The following is a 16,008-nucleotide window of genomic DNA, read 5'->3' as shown; positions in this document are numbered from 1 at the left end:
GTTAAACCAGACAGTGCCCTCTCTTTTTTTTATTCACCTCACTTTGTGTGTCCTCTCGCTCACTAACCCTCCTTCTCTTTCTCCGTCCCATCCTCCATGCTAAATGAGAACCAGACGTTCAGCAGACCTAATCAAGATGTCCTCAGCTGAATGAGCGTTATTATGGGATGGGTAAACAGAGAGATCCGATGCTGCTGGGGGATAAAGTCCCCGGATAAACCAGGGTTGATTGAGAGCAATGATACTGACAACGCACAGTGAACACTTGTCAGTTGCAACTAACGTCTGTTGATGTCTAAGGAGGAGAAGAAGACCTTTTCAGGACTTCAGAAGCATTAATGTATTCACGTGATAATAAATGGTTTTGACGATTTCATCTTCAGTTCGATGTGGTCAAATCATTGCATTATATGGCTTCAAACACAGCTCTGGGAGTGTGTAATTATTCTCTTGAATTATCCTTGGGATTTCTAGAGCAGTTTGTGGAGAGCTACAGCTTCCTGTTGATTGCTGATTTGAGTGGCCCTGCTATAAAATCTAGACTGTGCTTGTTTTGTCTTTAATGACGGGAGGCCATTCAGACTAACCTGTACATAAATGTTGGCAGTAAAAAGCTGCATGTCGACCCTGCTGAGTGTGAACCGCGGACTGGATTCCTGATTGCATATATCTAATTCTCAGCATCTACAGAAGGAGTCGATTTCCAAAATGTCTTTGCAGACAAAATGGCCTATGTCAGAAAACAAGTAAAGGTTCAGGCTGTGAGTCAGGCTGTTGTCAGCAAAGCAGTTTTCCCCAACGGTAACATGACATAACCTCATATAGTGTCTGCTATGTTGTAATTACTGCTTCAGATACTAGGAATAGAACAATGCGTTTCTTCATTAAACTTTTCCAAGAGTTTTACCTGTTAACTAAAATGGAAAACAGATTGTGTCAATACTAAAGTACGGTGGCCCTGAGAGGTCAAATGCACTGCAACTTAAGAAAACACCAGCAAGTAGAAAAAAGCACATAAAACCCAACGGAAGTGTTTTACGGTAGACAGAAACACGACGGAACAGCTGCGGTAAACTAATACCAAACAATACCAAAGTCTGACTGCAGTCTTCATGTTTTAGTTTCTGTCACTTCTGCAGCTGTGCTGTCACATTATCGTCTCCCCAAAATCACTTCCGTTGTGTTTTGTGAGCTTTATTTGTCTGTTTGTCAGCTTCATTCAACTTCCGTTGGGTTTCGTGTATATTTGCTGCGTTTTCTTATGTTGTCTTAAACGTTCTTAAGTGTGTTTGACCTTTTCAGTGAGTATTTCATTAAAGGGTATTAGTGGGACAGTCAAAAAAATTTATCTATACATTCATGTTCATGGAAACAAATTAAAGGATAAGATTTTCAGGATAAGAAAACCCCAAAATGATTTATTTGCTTCCTGTTTCAAATTTTTTGATTGATACAATTTCTACACAAGCGCTGATGCAGAGGTTTTTCCTGAGTGGTGACACCTATCTTTTAGGAGAAGACTGCACGCCCTCAAGCACCACTATTAACAGTGATGTGGCTGTGGCGATGTCACAGAGGGCATGTGATGTAATATGGTGACCATAAACCATGATTGTAGGGCTAACCAAACAGCAAAGACAATTAATTTTTAACATTTTCTGCTTGTTCACTGCAAATTTTGGTATTGATCCGATACGAAGCAAACTACAGCAACAGTAGTGCCAATATCAATACCAGAACTTATGAAAGCAGCTTCTGTAGTGGAGAGCAGTGTGTCATGATTTGTGAGATAAATCGTTATCAATTTGCTATTTCTGAATACATTTTAATGACCAACAAATCATTGCGATTTTTACTTTCCACAATAATTAGCTAACGCAACAAAACACACCTTTTAACCTTTCATGTATTTTGGTAAATGTCTAAAGCTTTTTGGGTAAACATCTGTTGTATAAATGTACTTTAGAACAGCGGCTCCCAACCCCTGGGCCATGGACCGGTACCGGTCGGTAAGTCGTTTGGTGCCGGGCCGCAAAAGTTGAGGCTCAAGTCTGAAATTTATGGTTTTCAGGGTTTTTTAATTGTTAACTGGGTTTCCCTGGGTCTTATTTTATGCGTTACCATAGCGATCAGAGAGCATTAAGGGGCAGAGGGGAGGACGTTACTCTTAATGTTGTTGGTGCATTTCAGGAGGACGCTGCTAATAAAGATACACAATTACAGAGTGAATTCACTTTTATTATTATATTTACAAAATAACATAGTTTTTGTCTTGGTTGTATCATTTTATTTTGTTGTATTTATCTGCGACACCTTAAAGGCTGGTTCGTGAAAATATTGTCTGACATTAAAACGGTCCGTGTCGTAAAAAAGGTTGGGATATATAAACATATAGAATTAAAAAAATAAATAAAAATAGACCCAAAACACTTCAGACATTTTTCAAAGTGTATGTTTGAAGCATATTTTCTCATTTCCAAAAAAAACAAAAACACAGTTCAGTGGGTAAAATACTGAAAATAGAGGATTAAAACAAAGTATTGATCCTGTCATGGTAGTATCGATCTGATACCAATACCAGTTTTGATATCAATAGTATCGATGGTTGAATCACTCATAAATAGGACGGGGCTTTTGACTGTCATCCATTTTCCCCCAATTATTCAAATCAGGTTTAAAGGAGAAGGGGAAGACTGGAGTCTTTCCTAGCTGTCATATAGCAGCCCAACACAGCTCACTAACAATTAGGTTGTTCTAGAAACTATGTTACCCATTGTGGCCCCCTTGTTGACTACAGCTTAACTGGTAGTCAAACAGAGAAGCCTTATCATAGGTAAACACTAAGCGGCCACTCAGCCGTCCAGCTACGAAGATAGGCACAGAGAGATAAACATCTCTGCATCGTCATGCAGAGCTGCGTTCAAATTGAATTTCCGCTCCACGGTTTGGACTCTTGTTTATGTCCAAAAGCATCTGGAATATTAACATGACCTTGAAGGAATTTCCTGACACGCTTCATGCAGTGACCACATGCACATTTTAGTGCCATGTCAATGCGAGTATGTATACTTGATTACTACCTATTTAAAGTTTGTATTTTTGCCACTACTTGTTCTTTTGAGTTGTATATTTGTTTCAAGTTTTCCCTTCAAGGACAAAGTCAGCATCTGTCTTTTTGTCAGAATTGACCCAAACCAGCCAACATTGCACTATTCTGTCGTTCATTTCTCTGCCATGTCTATGACCTGAAGGGCATTTCTACTAAATCTCTACTATAGCAACACACAAAATCTCAAAAAAGAGGAAAAAACAGGAGGAAAGGTAACACATACACAATTCTGATTAAAAAAAAAAACGTTTAGCAAACAGCTCCGCACACTAGATTGCTATAAACGTCACATCATTTGTGGGGAACTATTTATAGGTGCTGATCAATAAACATTTTCTGCACTCGTGAGCGTTTATGCCACCAAAATGATGCATGTGGGTTTGAGTCACAACAATTTACAGTGATCACAATGAATAAAACCAAAGACCTGGTGCAACTGTGTAGCTCATTGATGTGGTTTTTTATAGTTTTCTGGACAACAATGGAGGTCTGGGGCATACAGGGAAGAGCTAGCTTTTGGCTGATAAAAACTCAAGAGGATCAATGAATTGCAGGTATTGATATTTTCTTGGGTTTTGTTGAGAATAAGACAAAAATAAATCTTTAATGTAAATGCGATTTTTCCCCCCAGAATCTGTGCTTGTGTGCATTATTAGTACTTTGTCTTAAACTGCAAATTTCGCATCACTCAGCTTATCCAAGCTAATATAGGTTTACATTTTACATCAAAGCAGGACTTCTTCGGGGCATGCTTGTTGCCACACAAAGCCTTCTCCTTACAATGAACCTAACATCAGAGCTGAGTGGAAGGAGAGCTGTTGTAAAAGATCTAAAAACAAACTCCCTGCATGCTTATTTTGCTCTTGTTTTCCTGCAGCACACCAGTTTTTCATTTTGGGAAGTGATGGAGAGATGGAGCGAGGAGAGGAAGGCAGGATAGAGTGCATAGCGCTGACAGTATTTATAGCCCAGTGTTCTGACCAAAATTATCAGTGTACCACAAAATAACTTCCTCTGGCCTCACCGCTAAATAACAGGAAGCCTTCAATTGCACGTATTTATTAATTTTAACGCACGCACTGACATAGACACACACACACACACACATGCAGAGTTGCTGAAAAGTACTTAAATTAAAATACGCACACATATGTAAGTGGGGATTTGCCGCCTTTATAAATAGAGCAGCTCCTGGAGCTCTGCAGAGTCGGCTGTGTAAACTTCCTCCAATTTCTGCACTCGCTTTTTCTTTGTGCTCGCAAACTCATTCTGTCACTCTGCCCTTCACCATCTCATGCAGAAGGATGCAACTGATTGTGACCACATGAAAATGCACACAAACATGGACACACTCCCAAAAGTCTGGCTTCCATTTGAGAGCCATTCAGTGGAGTTTGGGGTCAAAGGCGAGAATGTGTTAATGGGTGACATGGGGGGTCTTTTCTGCTTGAATGACCATCACTACCACACACATACACACAGGCACACAAACAGAGAGAAAAAAACAAACAAAAATCAACCATCTATGTTTATTAAAAAATGACTTTGTCTGTCTTTCCTTTCCACTGTCACCTCTGTCTTTTTCCTGTCCCCTCTCTGTGTTGTGCCTTGGGCTCTGTAAATCACAGGTTGGATGTTTCAGCACAGCACAGAATACAATTGCAGACGCTGCACCTGGTAGACGTGTTACTGAGCTTGTGCACATGTGCAATGCTGCGAGTGTACATGTACCGATGCTGCATTTGTGCTACGTCAGCAATACTTGGACTCAGGTCCCATAAAGCACGATCATAAGAATCTGAAACTATTTACATTTCTGTTTCAAGCAATGTATTCGGAAGGGTCTGGTGCTGGAAGTTATGTATTTATAAATTGTTTCTTGGAGTCCAGGCCTCATGGGACTCGCAGGGTGCTGGATCAGGAGGAATTGGATCCCAACTGCTATAGGTTGAGAGGCCAGGAACACCCGTTTGTCTGCAGCCCACCTGCAGTGGCCTTTAAACCCCGACATTGGGACCTACCGTAAAGTCTAAGAAACACAGGATTAGTTCCATGTCGAGCTTTTGTTTGTGTGTGGATACAGCTCGTTTGGTTGTTTTCTGTGTTCTGTTTGCAAAAGTTATCCCATCGTTTGATATCACATAGAAATATTGATGTGCATTGCATTAGCTGAAACTTCTCAGATATACTATCTGGAACAAATATGGCCACATCTGGTGTTAAAAAAATCTAGATTTTTTTGGCCACAATGCTTTAACCGGGAGTCTTTTACACGCATCATACAACTATATTTAGTTGTAGTTGTGAAGCTGTTTCTGAAGTTGGAGATTAGCATTAGCTGACTAAAAGGTCACAAAGGTATGTAATGCTCTGTTTTTACTGCTAGAGCACTACGACGCGCTTTAGTAATGCTGTTCTCAACATTTTGCTTTCGTGAGTCAGAAGCTTTTAAAGTGACCATCCACTTCACACCAAATGAACCATTACCTATTCTGCTTTGTTATGCAAGTATTGTGCAAAGACCAAATCCCAGTGAGCTAGTGTAAGAGCCATTGAATGTGCCTGCATACTTGTAAGTGCATCTGTTTCCTCACCCAGGTGAGCCCATTATCTGCATGTTTAAGTGTGTACTCATGTGTTTGTGTGTGTGTTTGTGAAAGAGGAGTTGACTGAGGTTGCGTAATCACCATGTGCCTGGGTGCCTGGAGCCGGCAGCTCGTTAACCTGCCTTCCTTCCTGCTGTCACCTCAAACTAAATAAACACAGAGGCTATCTGCTGTGCATGCACACACACACATGCACAGACACACACACAAACACACACACACACATAAATATCCATGCTCACACTTGCATTTGTGCATATGGTCTTTCTTTCTTATGAGCACATAATCTACACATGTACATCACTGGAGGCTCTTGTCTTTGAGGATAGCAGATCATATATCTCTTACTGATCATACACACACACACACGGACTAACTTTGAGCTTTTATTTACCCTGTGGGGAGGATGTTACTGTTAGGATGGGATACAACATGTCATTGAGGAATCCTGCCTCCCTGACAGTTGAAAACAAGCTGCTGGGTCTTTTCAGACTTTAACCTCTGCTTGGTGTTTTTCAGCAGGGGCTTTATTGGCACCCAACAGAGGTTTGCGGATGTTGTGACAAGGCAACCAATATGTTACCAAAAAAAAAGAAGAAAAAAAAAAGACATGAAGAACTTCCCCGGGTCAAAAATGTGACAGCCATGTAGAATTGTTCTAGCCATAATTATTGTTTATTGATCTGATTTTGCTGAAATAAAAACAACTCTTTAATGAAAAGTTTTTATATTTTGTTATATCCCTGAGTAAACATGGCTATAACTGGTTAATAAGGAAAAGACAAAAAAAGGTCTAAGTTATTGTTTTTCAAAGCTATGCAAGATTTTTTTCTGATTCACCAAACGCTTTTCCGTTGGAAAAGGCATTAAATAAAACGTATCCACAGCAATTGGGTTAACATTAATAAACATCTTATTGCTCTTTTTTTCTCTCCCCACTTTTTCAAATGAAAATTCTTGGACATCCTCACTGATTACCAAACGTTCGTCGGCTGAGGATGGCCTCATCCGAGCTTAACTTTTCACTTTCTTTGTCCCGAGGCCTTTAAATCCATTAAAAGACTAAGACTGAAACTACAGCCTTTCATTTCACAATCTATCTCGAACCACATGTGACGCAGCCACATCAATGGCTCATGTTTGTTCCATAAAAAATAATTACATTAACATAGCCCCTTTCTCTCTTTCTCTCTCTCTCTCTCTTTTTTTTTTTTGCTTTTAAGCTTGAACCCAGTATTTCAACATTAAACTCAAGTCCTCGTCAGTGGGTTTTGTTTTTCCCCTTCTATATTGTACTTTCTTTCTTTTAAAAGCATAACATAAGAATGTGGGGGAGGACCAGCAGTGCGAGCATTAATAAACAAAGAAATAAATAATGTTTATTGCGAGCCAGACATCACAGTGGGTTTATGGCTGGACTGTAAACTAGAAGGCCCCGGCTCAAAATTTACATAATTACTTCCTGGTGCAAATTGCGTACCCGCTTCCTCTCTCGCTTTGCCTCTGTTCTTCTCCCGAGCCCCATTCACACAGCCTATTCAAGGTTCAGGTTTTAAACGAGCAAGTAAGGGCATCATAAAGACGAGTCGTCCTGGGCTGCCTTGTGAAAAAATGGGTTGTGGCTAATTGTAACAGTGGATTAGCAGGAAAGAAACCTTTCGCAACTGATTTAAAATAACTTGACATTGTTATGATAACAGAGGGCGCAACACCCCCAAAACGCAAGGGCTGCACTAAAACCTTTGTGTTTTATGATGTTTTTATTACAACATGATGAAGTCAGCCTGTTATGGCGTCATTGTGATGTCGTGGGGCTTGGTATTGAAAAAATAAAAAGTGTGTTGCGCAGCTCTCTCCATCTCCTTGTTTCTCTCAGGGTCAACTAAGATGAATAATGAAGGTCAAGGTGAAACGCTTAGCCAGCCTACGTGTTTTTGTCTCCCAAGGCCTCGTAGATCGTTGTGAAGTTTGAACACGAGCCTTAAAAATGTGGGGGTAATATGATGATTTTCACCAAAATATGTCAGATTAAGTTGTTAATGGTATCTTACATTACACCAAATTTAAAAGTAATCTATCGAAAACTGAAAAAGTTACTGTTAATAAACAGACAGACAAACAAACAACCGATTATAAGAGAAAAATAGACTTTCTACAACTTCATGCCATCATTATTAGTCCTGTAAAATTCTTAATTGTCCACATCAGTCTGATAGAGATCAAGTTGTTGATATCATTGTATTATACACTAGCCAATGGCTTCATTAGGTGAACCTTACTAGTACAGGATTGGGCTTCTTTTGCCTTCAGAACTGAAGTTCCACCACACCACCAGGCTCAAATGATTTGAGCTTTGGTTAGCAAAAATACTCAGGCAGGCTGGGACATTTAAATGATGCTCAGGTGCTATTAAAGGGCTCAAAGCATGGCAGGAAAATACTCTTTCACATCCTTACTTTTGTGTTGTTTATACTAAATTCTGATGATACTATATGAATATCACAGTAGAAACTGAGACCCAATCAGACCAGGCAAAAGATGCCCACCCTCACTCGGGTGGTCCAGAACTGAGGATCTGTACCAAGGCCCATTAAACAAGGGTGATTTTAAATGTTAAATCCTGGAAAGCTTCTGCATTAGTCCCCCTTTAAGTGCAGGAAAACACTGTGGTCTATGTTAAGTTCTCAAATAGTTCACAGTGTCATGAAGTTTAGTAATTGAAGTGGTTACTTCATTAACATTTGACCCAGCTAAAAGTTCTTAATTTAGTTAAAGAGCCACAATGATGTAATTAATATTTACGTAAATAAATACAGTGTATCTGCAGCAACGGTGGACTTTTCCCTTATTAAACCAGAGCATGCTGTGAGTGTCTGAACACAAACCCCTCAAAAAGTTGCGGTTATACTGCTGTAACTAAAGATGCTGCAACACGAGACGTTTTAAAGGGGAAAAAAAATGCACTCAGTAAACAGATTACTAATTCAGTATAATCCTGACTTGCAAAACAGCTTATTACATTGTGTGTAATTTGTTTTAGTTGATACGGTTGTATTTTTGCTTGTTTGACAGCAGATAAATGGAATGATTGTAGTTAGTAAGATACAACAAAGTTTATTTTGTGTAATGCAACTTACAGCCTTAATCCTTTAATAATAAATCCTCATGAATACGAGATTTATTGAGAGATACAACTTTGTACCAGGAAAAACTGAAGACTTAAAGTATTTCTTTAAGGTTTTTTGATTCTTAATCCTTTTTTTTTTTTTTACAAGGACGTTTTATTCTATGTTTCTGCGAATGTGCACGTATTAGCCAGCTGTCCTTTTGCTTTCAGAGCAGTTGGGTTTACAAAACCAAATCAAGACCAAGTCGCAGTCATCAGAAGCCTATTTTGTTTTTGCCTTTAAACAATGAAACAGCGAAACCCTCCATTTGGGAGCTGCAGGGAGGTTTTTTCTGTCTCTGTTCCAGCCGTGAATTGTAAAGCACAGGGTTAGGTTAGGTTAGCGGAGGTCAGGGAACACAAGGACAAATTGCTAAATGAAATGTTTCTTCGTCTTTAGGTCTGCCTCTTTGCCTGTCTGATGTTTAGGCTTAAAAAAAGACAGTTAAAGGGTGACAGCCTTTTCTTTCTCCAGCGTGTCTGCTTGCAGAAACTAATGTTCTGTGTCAGTGTGGTCATTTTACGTTTTCAGTATTCTCCTTTAGTCCTTTTCTCTATCCTTGTACTTTTTTTTAACTTTCTTTTTACCCGCACCCCTTCACCCCTTCACCCCTCGCTCTCTTGTTCCTTCTTTCCCACTGGGATGACAGCCATGTGCTTTGGAGGCCCTCACGGACGAAACCACACACTGAAGCTGTAGCAGGGGGTAGAAAAAGAAGAAGAAGGCGGCTCCAGAAAAAGCTATGCCAGTGCTCCTGGCCAAGACACCGGCCAGAAACCAAACTGGATGTGGTGAAACTGTCAAATTACTTAAGGAAACTGCAGCAAAACCTCAAGAGGCAAAAAACAGACATGGAGAGGAGTTCTTCAGTGTGTTGTGAAACAAGCAAAGCTAATTTTATTTCAAAAATAATTTTAAGTTATTAGTTAAAAGCTGTCAAAGAGGATACCTGGTGGTGCACAGCTGCTTTTCAAGCGCCCTGGCGCTGGTTGGTCTGACAGCAGAGATGCAGGCAGGGTTTGCATTGTTTTCCAGTATCTTGCAGAGTTCTGTTACACGATTTAGTTTTTAAGTCTTTTTAATGAGTACGAACTGATCCAAAAAATAATTAACTTCTTCACGATACTGCTACTTGATAGTTACATTTCATTTTTTTTTGCCTACAGGCCTTTGGTGATGACCATGAACCACAACGTTCAAGTCAAAGCCAGCAGGGGTTCTTTGTTGGATGCATTCCTTATATCTCTGTTGCCTCATTTCCTGTAAGCTTCTAAATACAATTCCCCAAAATACTTTTAAAATAATTGACCACAGCATTTATGACCACAGAAAACAAAACAAAGCAAAAAAGATGCTTCCCGAAGATGAGAGATTTGAATCGAAGAGGGTTTCTGTGCATCTTCCTTGAATTCTATTCTAAGATCCAAATCCAGCCACCGTGAGCTCTTAAGTAATGTAAAAACGACATACGTGACTTCTACAACCATTCGTCCACATCAGTGGGACGAAAACAATAAAGTTGTCTAGATTTTACTGTGAAAAGCAATGAAAACTGTCTTATTGAAAGAGTAAACCTTGTAAATCTTTTGATGAGGAAACACTAGACCACATCCATTTGCAGTCCCGGTTTTGAGATTATAATTATATAATGCAGATTTGATTTTGAAAGAAACATAATTAATGAGTCTGTTTATTGGCAGCATTTCTCTGAATGCACTCTAATGCTATGTTTTTACACCGCATGGTAGTCGCAGGGAGTTGCCTGGCCTAGATGGAGAGCGTACAAAGACCTTTCAAATGTACTTTGGTTAAAGTTAGCGATGATGAGGGTTTCCACTACTTATTAAAAATAACTTTTATGCCATGTGCTCTAGACTTCTTAGTGTTTATCCAGGTCAGTGTTTACCTAAACCCCGGTTCCTTTGAGATCATCCTAAAACATTTCATTTAAACAACAGGGTTGTGAAACTGTGGATTCTTATTAATTTCACAATACCGATCACTGATCATTTGTTCACACGCTCACAAAAATAAATCCCCCCTACTGCTGTGTACAAAATCTCCTAATGTTAGGTAAAATGTGAAGTGGTGTTTCTTTCACTTACAGCTGTCAGTGGCATCATCTTCCTCCGACTTCCTGCTGCTTGTTAGGTCCCTTCACAACATACTCTTCTTACTCTCATAGTGCTGCAGCTTGTTTGTTTTTAATGTTCACTTCTGGAAACTGTACTAAAAAATAGAAAAAAAGGTCTTAAGATCTCATTTGTATAACCTGAGGTGGAGCACTTGGCATATTTACCTTTTTACGCAGTTGCTGACAAAAAGAAGGCTTTTATTTTGACATTACTGCCTGTTAAACTGATGCAGGATTCCACTTTCATGTCATTTATGAGGAAGATGCAACATGAAAACGCTGCAAGAGTTGACATAAGGGATGAATCAGCTCAAGGCCTGAGTGGATCATTAGGCTGCTATAAATCACTGGTATATGTTTCAAATAAAGTGTTACCATTTGTGACTGTGCGAGTCTGTTTGTGTGTGCACTTGCACCGTGCTCTGACTCCACTGAGACTCCGTGCCCAGCAGTTACAGACAGCAGAGACGGCTATAACTTCCACTGCGTCTCTCTCCCTCTCTTTTTCTCCCTGTCACACGTACACACTCTCTACCTCCTCCTCGCTCCATAACAAACAGCAAGAGCCTGGGCCCCCAAGGCTTCCTGTATCCTACACGCAGCCAGCAAGTAAACACAATCACATTCATTTACCCCTATACACAAACACGCACACACACACAACCACACAAAGGCATTCATTCGAGCACAACCGTGCTGCAAAAATACCCGAGGACCCACATAAGCATTCAGGCATGTGCAGACACACAAACCGAAAGCCCGAAAGAGGACTTAGACCGAATGGGTAACCACTGCTATTTCTTCCCTCATTAAGCAGCAATATTACGAGCTGACACTCGGAGAGGCCTGTGGGCTTGGACTCAGTGTCCCGAGGTTTCCACTGTTGAGGGGTGAACGTCTCCTTCCGTTACAGGATGAGGGAAGGGAGGAATCGGAGGCGATAACCAGCAATTCCACAAAGATTTAATGCCCATATTTTAGAGGTTAAGTCAAGGAAATTGTCCACTCAACAATTAGGGTCTCGGAGAAGTCGACGACTTCTTCTTTGGACAAAGTTTCCATCCTCTGCAAGTTTTCCTGTGTTTCAGTTAAAAGTAGAAACATTTTCTATCATAATGAACTTACCAAGACAGCATTTCTCATTTAAATAAGCTGACGTTTATTTATAAGTTTGTATTTCTCTTCCCGTTTACCTATATGGACATTCCAAGAGTCATAGACTCGTAGCTGGCAATTTAATTACAGTACATATTATTTATTGTTTAGTCACATAAAAGCAGCTGAAATATTTACGCTTGGGTGAGTCAGTAATGGCAGTGAAGCTAAAAAATTCAGTGAGATGCAGTAAGGTGGGAAAGACCAGCAAAAAACGAAACGAAAACATGACGATTTTAAGACAGTGATTGCAAACTGTAATTTTAAGGATGATTAATTCATTAAACTAGATATTTTGGTAAATTAATACACTTTTTCCCTCATTAAACACCTGAAATAAAACCTATTAAATATGCAGTTATTTGATTTGATTTGATTTTTATTTAAAACCCATCTTTTCTCTTTTTTCATTATCTTTCTGCTAAGCTAAGCTAGTTTTTTTTCACCAGCTCCGGCAGCGGCACCACTTGGATCTTACAAAAGTGAATTTACAGTTGTTCCAAACAACTTGTTTAACTTGTAAAATTATTTGGTTTTGCTGCAATAAAATGAAACAATATTTTAAAATAATCAAAATTACTGTGCAGTTCTTTTCGCATGAATAAAAAAAAATCATCACTGCTGTAGTTTATTACAATTCATGCATAGAAGCACAGGGTAAAACAAAATTCACGTCACTGTCTAACTACTTATTGGTTGGGCTGTATCTATTAAGGGCTTAAAAGCAATTCTGCCTAATTCACCACCATACTAAGGCTAAGATTTAATGGGTCTGTGTTGGCTTTAGAGTGAAATTGCACTGATAGATGCGATTATTTCAGAGTTTAGATAGTCAGAGGTGGTTTTCGGGGCTAACCATCACGCGTGCAGGCCCCTGACCGAGCCAGCCTGCAAGCCTAGAAAATGTCAACTATTCGTTGTGCAAATGTGAGGTTTTTTAATGTCAACCAAATCAGGATTTGTCAAGGATGGAAAAAGACTTTGTATGAATGATAACGTCCCGACACTAAACAAAGAAAAACAACAACAAAATAATACAATCTATGTGTGTATAGCTGTGCCCGTGTGTTTATTTTAATTCCATTTGTGTACATTTAACTTGATAAAATTAAAAATATCCTAATTTATTGACAGCATTTATAATCTTTATTAAATAGAGTGAATACTTTTTCCACCTGGCAACCAAAAAAGGTTCTTCTTGGGTTTTAAACTGATCTACAAAACATAAACAAATTTATTAAATATTAACCCAACTAAGAACTATCATATTTTATATGTTCTGTTAGCTCTTTCTTAATGCTTTATTTTTTTATAACCTTTCTCTCAGCTGTGCTCAAATAATAAATCTTCATAACCTTCATAATTCCACAAAACAAAATATTTCCTCCTGCTTTGTAAACTCATGAAAGACGACTAATTTTTGGTCTTGTCACACATGTATTTTTGACTCCATGTCTACATACGACACGTGTTTCATGATATCCTCGTTCCTCTTGAGCGTGTGAAAGGAAGATACCAGGGTAGCAACAGAGGAAACATAGCAACCACATAATTGTTGGCCAGTATCAAACTTCAATCACAATGTCCCATCGGTGAGGTTTTGTACCCTGTTCTTTTCCCATATATCTTGAGCCATAATGACAGTGACACAACTCTGCTACTACAGGGTTTGGTTTGGTTTGGTTGGAATGTATGTAATCGGTTTACAACAACTGCATTAAAAACATCTGCAGGGTAGTAAATGGAATTGCAGACATGCTTTGAAAAATGTTTTTTACCTGCCGTTTAGTGTGGCATATTTGTTTTGGCATACATCATTTGCATTCACTGTTCACTAAATCACACTCCACTGATCTGGCAACATCTGAAGAGTTGGCTGAATGAATGCCATTGTCACTTTTATGGAAAAATCGTGATGCAATCTTACTTTTAATAGTTTAGAACTTTAAAATGCATTCAAATGCATCAAGGGATAGAACAGGATGGGGTAAAGACACAAAATTATGAAGCCACTTAACACTTATCTGCATGACAGAAGGATTTTTAAGTTTAGATAAATTGTCTTGCTTCCTGCAAAATATTTGATGCACCTCTTCTAGTCTATCTTTCTTTTGCTTACAAAAGTTTTGCTGTTTATCTTGTAATGAGGGGTGAGGGTTGGTTTAGGGTTGATATGAAGAGCACAAATAAACTGAGGCATAATTTGTGCATGGCAACTACACTACCCTAGACAAAAGTATTTGCTTGTCTGCTTTGACATGCATATGATCATCCAATGAGTGACATCCCATTCTTAATCCATAGATTCATATGATGTGGGCCCATCCTTTCGAAGGCTTTTGAGTTTATGGGAATTTTTGACCGTTCATTCAGAAGTGCATTTGTGAGGTCAGACACTCATGTTGGACGAGAAGGCCTGGCTCACACTCTCCACTGTAATTCATCCTAAAACTGTTGTGTTGGGTTGAGGTCAGGACTCTGCGCAGGCCAGTCGAGTTTTTCCACACCAAACTCGCTCATCAATGTCTTTATTTACCTTGCATTGGTGTACAGTCATGTTGGAATAGGAAGGGGCCATCCCCAAGCTGTTCCCACAAAATTGGGAACAGTTTGGGGATGAAGCATTAACCACCAAAATTTAAACTTGGCACAGTGCAGCCAGACAAGTGCCTTTCTCCTGGCAACCGCCAAACCTAGACTTGTCCAGCGAACTCCCAAAAGGAGAAGCATGATTTGTCACTCCACTGCTGGAGATGTGTTTTGTCAGCAACATGCTTGCAGACACTGCATCCAAACCCTTGCATGAGACTTGGCAGTGTAAGGTTTGGATCCAGCTGCTCGGCCGTGGAAGCCCTGAAGCTTCCTATACACTGTTCTTGAGCTAATCTAAGCTAATTGTGTAAAGTTTGGATATGTGTAGCGACTGAGTCTACAGAAAGTTGGTCACCTGTGTGCACTATGCCCCTCAGCATCCACTGACCCTGCTCTTTGTTATAATACTTAGGAGCGAGGAAATTTCATGATCGGACTTGTTGCACAGGTGGCATCATATCACGGTATCACGCTGGAATTCACTGAGCTCCTGAGAGCGACTCATTCTTTTACAAAGATTTGTAGAAGCAGTCTGTATGTCGAGATCAGGGGTGGGGAACTCCAGGCCTTGAGGGCCGGTGTCCTGCAGGTTTTAGATACCACCCTGGGTCAGCACACCTAAATCAAATGATTAGTTCCTTACCAGGCCTCTGGAGAACTTCAAGGCATGTTGAGGAGGTTTAGCTATTTTAAATCATTTGCGTTGGATCAAGGACACATCTAAAACCTGCAGGACACCAGCCCTCGAGGCCTGGAGTTCCCCCATTCCTTGTCTAGATGTTTGTGCCCATGGAAGTGATTAGAACACCTGAATTTAATGATTTGAAGAACAGATTTATGCCTTGATTTCCTTGAACTGTGCAACAATTCAGAAATGTGAGTCGCCTTCCTTTTTAAAAAATCAGAATTGCTACTGGCTTTGTGATAAATGGAGGTAGAGGACAATTATGTAACACTGCATATCATGGACCTGTTGCTGAGCTGAAATCTGTGGCCAAAAAAAAGAAAGAAATGAAAGGAAAATAAATCCAGCGATTTAAGCTCTAATGCAATGCCCCACTTTTGCAGATTTTCCCTTCTCTCTCGTTTTGACCTCCTACTGGTGACGAGCTGAATTTCAGAAATACTACTTAGATTTCTTCACTGACTGTTGAGCTGTTTCCATGGGGATGGCAGTTTCAAGTTTAGCATCCAAAGTTCAGCCCACCCTGAAACAGGGGGGAGGACAGGGCAGCTTTTCTGGCA

The sequence above is a fragment of the Astatotilapia calliptera genome, chromosome 10 (genome assembly GCF_964374335.1).
Source record: "Astatotilapia calliptera chromosome 10, fAstCal68.1, whole genome shotgun sequence".
Classification (NCBI taxonomy): Eukaryota; Metazoa; Chordata; class Actinopteri; order Cichliformes; family Cichlidae; genus Astatotilapia; species Astatotilapia calliptera.
This window is presented reverse-complemented; position numbering follows the sequence as displayed.